General features: G+C 42.5%; 1 pseudogene; it reads right to left on the bottom strand.

Moving 5' to 3' along the window:
• Positions 1-1,862: 1,862 nt before the first annotated feature.
• The window catches only part of LOC132870277 (NACHT, LRR and PYD domains-containing protein 12-like), an 83,617-nt pseudogene continuing 75,571 nt past the window's right edge, over positions 1,863-9,908 (bottom strand).

The raw sequence follows: 9,908 nt of genomic DNA, 5'->3' as shown, positions 1-9,908 counted from the left end.
CAAAACAGCGGCTCGCCTTGGCTTTGTTTTCCCTTTCAGGTGCTCTCATTTTCTGTTAGAATTTGGTAAAGTTAGTTTTTTCTTTTTTATCAGACATCTAGTTTTTAGGTTTGTTTACCTGACATGTTTCGACGTACGACTGTCGTCTTCCTCAGAGTGTCACCGGATGTTATTGGTGACGCATCTTTTATCAGCTGATGTTTCCGAAGGCGTGGCCTTCCTGTCTGACACTCTGAGGAAGACGACAGTCGTACGTCGAAACATGTCAGGTAAACAAACCTAAAAACTAGATGTCTGATAAAGAAAAAACTAACTATATTTAATATAAGACATAATGAACGTAATCGAAAGAGAATTTGGTAAAGAAAAAATTTTTTTTTACCAGTTTAAGGTCAGTCCGTATCATGAAATACCGTGACTAAGGTCTTGAAAATACTGACCGAGGCCTCTGGGCTGAGGTCAATATTTTCAAGGCTGGTAAATTATATACGTGTTTTATTTATTTATTTAAATATATTTGTATATGTAAATTTATTTATCTAGAAGTTTTCGAAATACTTAATTTATCTAGATGTTCTCTCTTTTTTCTATTCTCTGTTTATCCGATAATGATGCTACTGGAATTTTAATTTCCCTGATGGAACCCTCCCAAAGAGAGCAATAAAGTTCTATCTAATCTAATCTAATCTTTTATAGTTCACTCAAAATGTATTTGACTCATAAAATTCTGCAAAAATCCTATAAGTAGTGTATAATTAAGCAAAGGCTCTGACAGATAGAGAAAATTACGAACAGATTTGGTCTGATCCTGTAATAAAAAGATCTAAACTACATTAAACACCAACCAAAGGACAAAGTGATAAATGTGCCGTGTGGTGAGTCTCCTCGGGGCCTCAGATTAACTCCTGAAATGCCGATCCTGTCAGGGGAGAATCTCATCAATGTTCTGAAACTGTTCCTGTCCATTTCAGCTCCCTCTTCCACTGAATGGGTTCAGCTCGAGTCCCTGTGCTTTTTCACCTGCTCTTTCAGGGTTTTTAAGGGACTGAGGTCCAGGCAGTTTCATGCAGCTCACAAGTTGTTCCACATTCAGTGTAGAATTGTGTGCAGTCTGATTCACTGTGCACCATGAACACACACTGACCACGTCTCCGAGTCTCTTTCATTTGTTAGAACTAAATGACTGATGTGTTTATGAATGTGTTGTCTGTTCCCCAGCATGGAAATGCAGGAACACCAGAGTCTTCATCTCACACACAGATGTTCATCACACCCTGAAAATAAAAGAAAAACATCTGGATTAATCCCCACACACTGGACTGTGGTACTTCATGACCAACAGCATGTAATCATCTCTGCTCCAAGAGAAACATTATTATCTCCTGTTTATAATTTAATTAAACATTTATCCAGTCTTATATAATATCTGTGTTCTAACACTGAGCTCCAACAAACGAGAACTTCCACAAGCTCTAACAGGAAAGTGAGCAGATGTTTCACATCACATCACTGCTCTTATCCAATCACAGGCTTTGGAGCTTTTTAAACAGTAACTCACACTGCGGTGGGTTTGATCTCTTGTTCTACATGTAGATTTAAGTGCAGACTTTAAGAAGAAGCCGAGGTGAATTTTACAGGAACGACAGAAGACACGGTGTGGAGGTGGAGAGCAGGAAGGAGTGTCAGAGTGAGTCAAGTGGCTTCTTAAATCACATTAGTGGCAGTGTGGCATTAAAAATGATCATTTTACTGAGTTTTGAGGAGAGTTGAGAAGAAAGTGTGCTGCTGATCAGAAACAGGGAAAAGCCGAGATCATCTTATTCAGACAAAAGCAGCAGGATGAAGTCAGAGACAGCAGGGTGTCACAAGGAGACGAGGTGTTCATTTACAATCACACTCATGCACTCAGACGGGACATTTTGGAGACTCTGACTGACTCCATCTTTGGCTTTCAGATGCCTTTTAAAATCAACACACTTTAATGAACACGAAACAGAATTAAAGCTAATTGTTAGAAGAAAAAAATCTGATGAAATAGAATACAGTGAAAATTTCTAAAACTGGTTTTTTTTCATGACCTGGTCATGTGATATTTACTGAAACATCACATTCAATTATTTTTCAAAATTTATCTCAAAGTCATTACTCACATCAGTTTCTGTAGTTTGTAATGTTTATCATTCTTAAGAGCAGAGAGCAGATTCTTTCCTGAGTCTCCAATTTTACTCCCAGACAGATCCAGGTCTCTCAGGTGTGAGGGGTTTGATCTCAGAGCTGAACTCAGAGCAGCACAGCCTTCATCTGAGATGTCACAATCACACAACCTGCAGAGACACAATGACAAACACTTCACTGCCTCAGTTTATGAACATCAAGATTTGCTTTTTTAAATTAGTGGTGTGTGTGTGTGTGTGTTCGTTCCCATGGATTGATCATTATTGTGAACATGATTTTAATGATATCTGTATAATAAAACAGAGCATAGTGGTTGTGCCCTGTGATCTCTCATACACACACCTACTGATCCTGTTCTTCATTTTACAGTGGTGCTTGAAAGTTTGTGAACCCTTTAGAATTTTCTATATTTCTGCATAAGTATGACCTAAAACATCATCAGATTTTTCACACAAGTCCTAAAAGTAGATAAAGAGAACCCAGTTAAACAAATGAGACAAAAATATTATACTTGGTCATTTATTTATTGAGGAAAATGATCCAATATTACATATCTGTGAGTGGCAAAAATATGTGAACCTCTAGGATTAGCAGTCAATTTGAAGGTGAAATTAGAGTCAGGTGTTTTCAATCAATGGGATGACAATCAGGTGTGAGTGGGCACCGTTTTATTTAAAGAACAGGGATCTATCAAAGTCTGATCTTCACAACATGTTTGTGGAAGTGTATCATGGCATGAACAAAGGAGATTTCTGAGGACCTCAGAAAAAGCGTTGTTGATGCTTATCAGGCTGGAAAAGGTTACAAAACCATCTCTAAAGAGTTTGGACTCCACCAATCCAGTCAGACAGATTGTGAACAAATGGAGGAAATTCAAGACAATTGTTACCCTCCCCAGGAGTGGTCCACCAACAAAGATCACTCCAAGAGCAAGGCGTGTAATAGTTAGCGAGGTCACAAAGAACCCCAGGGTAACTTCTAAGCAACTGAAGGCCGCTCTCGTATTGGCTAATGTTAATGTTCATGAGTCCACCATCAGGAGAACACTGAACAACAATGGTGTGCATGGCAGGGTTGCAAGGAGAAAGCCACTGCTCTCCAAAAAGAACATTGCTGCTCGTCTTCAGTTTGCTAAAGATCATGTGGACAAGCCAATAGACTATTTGAAAAATGTTTTGTGGATGGAAGAGACCAAAATAGAACTTTTTGGTTTAAATGAGAAGCGTTGTGTTTGGAGAAAGGAAAAACACTACATTCCAGCATAAGAACCTTATCCCATCTGTGAAACATGGTGGTTGTAGTATCATGGTTTGGGCCTGTTTTGCTGCATCTGGGCCAGGACGGCTTGCCATCATTGATGGAACAATGAATTCTGAATTATACCAGTGAATTCTAAAGGAAAATGTCAAGACATCTGTCCATGAACTGAATCTCAAGAGAAGTGGATCATGCAGCAAGACAACGACCCTAAGCGCACAAGTCGTTCTACCAAAGAATGGTTAAAGAAGAATAAAAAGTTAATGTTTTGGAATGACCAAGTCAAAGTCCTGACCTTAATCCAACGGAAATGTTGTGGAAGGACCTGAAGCGAGCAGTTCATGTGAGGAAACCCACCAACATCCCAGAGTTGAAGCTGTTCTGTACGGAGGAACGGGCTAAAATTCCTCCAAGCCAGTGTGCAGGACTGATCAACAGTTACCACAAACGTTTAGTTGCAGTTATTGCTGCACAAGGGGGTCACATCAGATACTGAAAGCAAAGGTTCACATACTTTTGCCACTCACAGATATGTAATATTGGATCATTTCTCCTCAATAAATAAATGACCAAGTATAATATTTTTGTCTCATTTGTTTAACTGGGTTCTCTTTATCTACTTTTAGGACTTGTGTGAAAATCTGATGCTGTTTTAGGTCAAATTTATGCAGAAATACAGAAAATTCTAAAGGGTTCACAAACTTTCAAGCACCACTGTAGCTCTGTGTTACTGTATGAATGGAACGGAGTCACTGGGTTTACTCACACGAAATAAATTCTTTGTAAAAAAATAAATAAAAGTCTTGGGCAGGTTCGAACAAAAATTACTTTTTCCTCTGATTATTTGAATAATTCAAAATCAACAGAAGGGTGGTTGCCATGGTTCTGCTCCTTTTTTGTTTTTTATTTGTCACTTTTTTTTTTATCCATTTAATTTTTTACCCCATCAGTTCTCTGACATTAACATCTCATTTTAGTTTGTCAACGCTATATTCCTGAGATCATTTCCACCATGTCACTACAGCTCACACAGAGGGCAGTTAATTTGAGTCACAGGTGCAGTTTGTGGGTGTTGTGTCCAATTTCAAGGTTCAAGCAGACCTTGTGGCTTCCATTAACAAGCTTTCAAATAAACAAAGATGTACCTTGTCGGATGAACGGTTGATGATGGATGGATGGACAGGTGGATGGAAGGCAGGCAGGCAGTGTTAGCAGGCAAGGTTAGCAGGCCGAGTTAGCATGCTAACAGAAAGGCTCCAAGGAAAGTCAGTAATCCAGTAAAGGTACATCAAAAGTATCAACTTAAGATCAAAACCAAACTAAAAATATTTCCAACTTGTTCTTAGATTTAAACTTTCAAAGTAGTTTTTAAAATAGCTTCCTAATGGTTTTCCTAAAGGCTTGTAAAGAGCTGTGTGACCACCAGGTCCTTCAAACAATTCTATTGTTCTGCTCTGCTGAACTGACTCTTAAGGTCAAAGGTGACTGGCGGCCATCTTGGCTCCAAAGTTCTTCACAAGTATCAAAATAAGAGTATATTACCAACCAAAGTAAGACCGACTAAAATAAACTAAAGTTCAACCAAAATTTCAAGTGCTCCTGTAGCACAATATTACAATTTATCTTCAAATCAAAAATGGCTCTTACATGGCCTGCCCCTTATAGCAACGAAGGAATGTGAGCTATAATAAATAAAAAAAAAATCTATTTTTTCTCAAGAGCCATATTCAATGTCTACTGTGTGCAAGAATCAGTGCATGCATCTGTATGAGTGTGTGCACGTGCGCAAGTCCATGTTTGCTTAGTCAGCTTTAGTTTGCTGGCCATCTACCAGCAAGCAAATCTTGCTGACGGGTCTTTCGAGCTGACTTGTTTTGGTCTGAAGTTGCATGCTGCGGACCAAGCCTTTGGAATCAGGAAGGGCTTCTGTGACCCTGGCCAACATCCATGATCCTTGTGGTGCAGTAGCGTCTGCTACAAGTACTATGTCTCCTTGTTGGAAATTGCGCTTGACGTGAGTCCACTTTTGCCTCATCTGTAAAAGGGGCAGATATTCTTGGGTCCACCGCTTCCAGAATAGATCGGCAATGTACTGCACTTGCTTCCAGCGGCGCCTTGCATATGCGTCTTCCTTTGTGAACAACCCTGGAGGTAGTACAGGCTGGACTTTCAGATTCAAAAGGTGGTTAGGTGTTAATGGCTCCAAGTCATTCGGATTGTCCGACATGGTTGTGAGTGGATGACTATTAAGAATGGCCTCAATCTCGCACATCACTGTCTGAAGGCCTTCATCGTCCAGATGTTGTTGACCAGTCAGTCTGTAGTATCCTCTTGACCACGCAAATAAGTCTCTCCCATATCCCTCCATGATGGGCACCATGGGGAGGATTAAAGGTCCATTTTACTCCCTTTTGGAGCAGACTTTGCTGTATTTGTTGCAAGTTCCAGGATTTCAATGCTTCTTTCAACTCCTTCTCAGTTGAGACAAGGTTTGTTCCATTGTTCAGATCGCAACTCTGAGACTTGCCCCCTTCTGGCAATGAAGCATCTGAATGCATGAATGCAAGAGTCAGTGTCGAGTGACTGTGCAACTTCCAGATCGGCTGGTGAGACATGTGAAAATCACTCCATAACGCTTCACAATGCTACGGCCTCGTCTTACTTCCAGTGGTCCAAAGTAATCAACCCCTACATGGGTAAAGGGTGGTAGATCGGGGATAAGCCTATCCACAGGGAGCTCTGCCATCTTCTGTTGACCAGCATTGGAATGGGCTTTTCTACATGTTGTGCATTCATTGATTACCTTCCTGGCAAGGGAGTTGGCACAGGGGATCCAGTATCTCTGCCTAAGTTTGGAGAGAGTAAAATTCCTTCCACTGTGTCCAACTTCTTCATGGGTATGACGAACTAACAATTTGGAGACATGATGCTTTTTGGGCAGAATTGCAGGATGCTTTTGTTCAGTGGGCATGGCCATTTTTCTAAGATGACCACCAACTCTCAAGGAGCCAGAGTCAATGAAAGGGTCTAGCCTGTAGATGGAGCTGTTCCTGCTTACACATTGCATGCCTTTCTGCAGGCAGGGTACCTCATGGGCGAACCCTTGCCTCTGGCAATATTGCACAATAGCCATCTCTGCATCCTCCATGTCACTGACTGATAGCACATAAGGGTCAGTTTTCTGCTGCTTGTTCTGCCTTGTGACCATTTTATGCCTGCTTTGATCAAGCCCTGCTTGGTGTTTCTTGGCAAGTTGCAGAAGAATGGACTTCAACCTCAGGAACCATGCAACAGCCCTCTTCAGTTTCATCCATGTGGAGAAATAGTTCATCAGGTAAGTAGTAGCATCACAGCTGTCCTTTATAGCTACATTCACCGTGACAACTTTTCTCAGTTCAGGATCATCTGAGGAGAGGACAAGTTCAACTGGAGAGTCTGGCCAGCAATCTGGTGGTTTGTTCAAGAAATCTGGGCCACTGATCCAGCTCTGTTTCTTTAAGAAGGCATCAATTTGCAGGCCCCGAGAGGCACAATCAGCAGGGTTCAAATTGGTGCCTATGTACTTCCACTGACACACCTCTGATGTGCTTCTGATGACGTTAAGGCGGTTGGCCACAAAGGTTTGAAATCTTCTGCTTTCATTCCGTATGTATCTCAGAACAGTCATGCTATTTGTCCAGAACAGAGACCTTTCCAATTTCATGTGCATATCCTCAGATAGCATCCTGTCTATATGCACTGCTAAGACTGCAGCAGTGAGCTCCATCCTAGGTGTGGTCATTTGCTTCAAAGGAGCAACTCTGGCCTTTTCCATTAGAAAGGTGATATGCACTCTGTTGCTGCTACTTGTCAACCTCAGGTAAGTGACCGTGCCATACCCTATGTCGCTTGCGTCACAGAAGTGGTGCATCTGGGCTGTGATGATGTTTCCAAAGTTGTTGGGAACAAAACGGCGACTGACCTTGAACTCCCTCACCTTTGGGAGGTCTTGCCACCATTGGTTCCAGGAGCAGACATGGATCTCTGGTAACTCCTCATCCCATCCAATGTTCTGCTTGCATAACTCCTGTAGAATGCATTTTGCAGGAAAGGTGATGGGTGCAAGGAATCCAAATGGAGCTGACCATGGAGAGAATTCCGCGTCTGCTGGTTGGGCGTTCTTTTATGGTTACTTGGAAGGTGAAGGTATCTTCTTGGACACACCATTGCACTCCTAGTGCTCTTTCAATGGGCAGGTCCTCAATGTCAAGGTCAAGATTCCTTACATCCTTGGCCCTGTCAGCTTCTAGTATGGATGCTAAGACAACCTTGTTGTTGCTAATCCATTTGGTCAATGTGAATCCTCCAGTGGCACACAGTGACTTCAGCTTCCTACAAAGCTCGATGGCATGATTTTCCTTGTCAACAGCCTTGAGCAAGTCATCGACATAAAAATTGTTCTGTACAGTGCTTGTTGCTTCAGCTGAGAAGCACCCTGTGTTATCCTCAGCTGTCTTCCTCAACGCGTAACTTGCTGCCCTGGCTGAGGATGTTGCACCAAAAAGATGCACAATCATTCTGTATTCTTTCAGGGGCCAAGTGATGTCCCCGTCTGGCCACCAAAGGAAACGGAGGAAGTTGACATGACAAGATGAGACCTTTACTTGGTGGTACATTTTCTCTATGTCTGCCATGAGGGCAATTTGTCCAAGACGAAAGCGTGCCAAAACACCAATCAAGGTGTTTGTGAGGTTTGGACCTTGGAGAAGCTCAGCATTGAGTGAGGTACCCTGGTAGCCTGCAGAGCAGTCAAATACTACATGCAAGTTTCCCTTCTTTGGGTGGAACACACCATGATTGGGTATGTACCACACCTTTCCATCTTGCTGAGTCAGCTGGTCCTGGGGTACAAGCTCGGCATGTCCACTGGCTAGGACAGTTTCCATGAAGGCCCTGTACTCCTTGTGGAAATCACTGTTCTTCTGGAATTTTCTTTTCAATGATAAAATTCTTTGTTCTGCTAGGTGACGGTTGTTTGGCATTGTGAGGTTGTCCTTCCTGAATGGTAACGGCAACTCGTAATGCCCATCGACCACCTTTGCAGAGCTGTCCATGATCTGCATGAATTTGCAGTCTTCCACTGACATTTGTTTCATTTCATCATACTTCTCTGGGAAGTCATGGTGATACTGCTGAATCAATAGCTCACCAAGTGTTTCCACTGAAATGCGGTGTGCATGAACGTGCCTTTGGCCTTGCTTGTCAGTGTATGTATTTTCACCATGAAGTCCATTCACCACCCAACCAAGCAGTGTCTTCATAGCAAAGGGTCCATTATCCTTGCTATTGATGATTCTCCAGGGTTCCATCAACTTTGGTGCATTTATACCGATAAGGAGGTCAATGTTTGCATCAATACTTGGTATACAAACATCCTGGAGGTAAGGCCATTTTCTTAGGTCTTCCTGCCTGGGGATATGCTCCTTGCTGACAGGGATTTCCTGCTGAGTATAAGTCTCTGGTAAGTCTATGAATGTCTTCGCATCCAGTGCAGCAACTTCCAGACCCCTAACTACTACGCTGTTCACAGCTTTCTTTTGCCCCATCATGCGCAGAAGAATTTGTTGGTTTTTGCCCATTGCATTCAACCTTTGTCTAAGTCATTCTGTGCAAAATGTTGCAGAGCTCCCTGGGTCGAGGAATGCGCATGTCTGCACTGTATGGTTTGAGTTCTTCAATTTCACTTGAACTGGGACAATTAAGAGAGTGCATTGCCTGTCACTACTTGCATGAGATGTCTCTGCCTTCAGTGAAACCAGCCCAGTGTTCACAGTCTTTCCATCGGTCTTTGGCATGTGTAAGATGGTAGGGTGGGGTTTAGAGCACACCGAACATGTTTCCCTTTTGGTGCAGTTTTGGCTCATATGCCCTTTAGCCAGACATCCAAAACAAATACCTTTGGTCTTGAGGAGTTCAACTCTTGTGTTATGAGACCTCTTTTCCAGTTCCGGACATGACGCGGTCTCATGTTGACCATCACAGATAGAACAGAGCTTCATTGGGCCGGAGCCTTGCATGGCATTCCCTGCAGTAGAATGCCCTGCAATGTTGTCATCTACCACTGCTATAGTTGTGGCGAAACTGGATCCTTTACTCTTCTGTTTGGTCCCAGAAATGGGCTTACTGCTGCTGGTGGTTGTCTTTGATGGTCTCTTGGGTACTGACACACCTTGAAGATTACCGAAGATGGGGTCTTGTAGAATCCTGGCCTGCCTTTCCAGGAACTGAACAAGGTCTCCAAATGTGGCCTTTGCGCCAGTCCTTTCCCTTATATCAAAGGCATGTGTTCTCCATTTTTCACGGATCTTGTATGGCACCTTGGCCACAAGAAGTCTCAGGTTTGAAGGAAGATTCAGTTCATCCATGTACCTGAGCGTGCGCATCAGATTGAAGTAGCTGCGAAGAAGTAGAACATAACTCTGCAGAGCGTCACCATT

Source organism: Neoarius graeffei, chromosome 22 (genome assembly GCF_027579695.1).
Source record: "Neoarius graeffei isolate fNeoGra1 chromosome 22, fNeoGra1.pri, whole genome shotgun sequence".
Classification (NCBI taxonomy): Eukaryota; Metazoa; Chordata; class Actinopteri; order Siluriformes; family Ariidae; genus Neoarius; species Neoarius graeffei.
The sequence above is the reverse complement of the archived record's forward strand: the minus strand, read 5'-3'. Positions and strand labels throughout refer to the sequence as shown.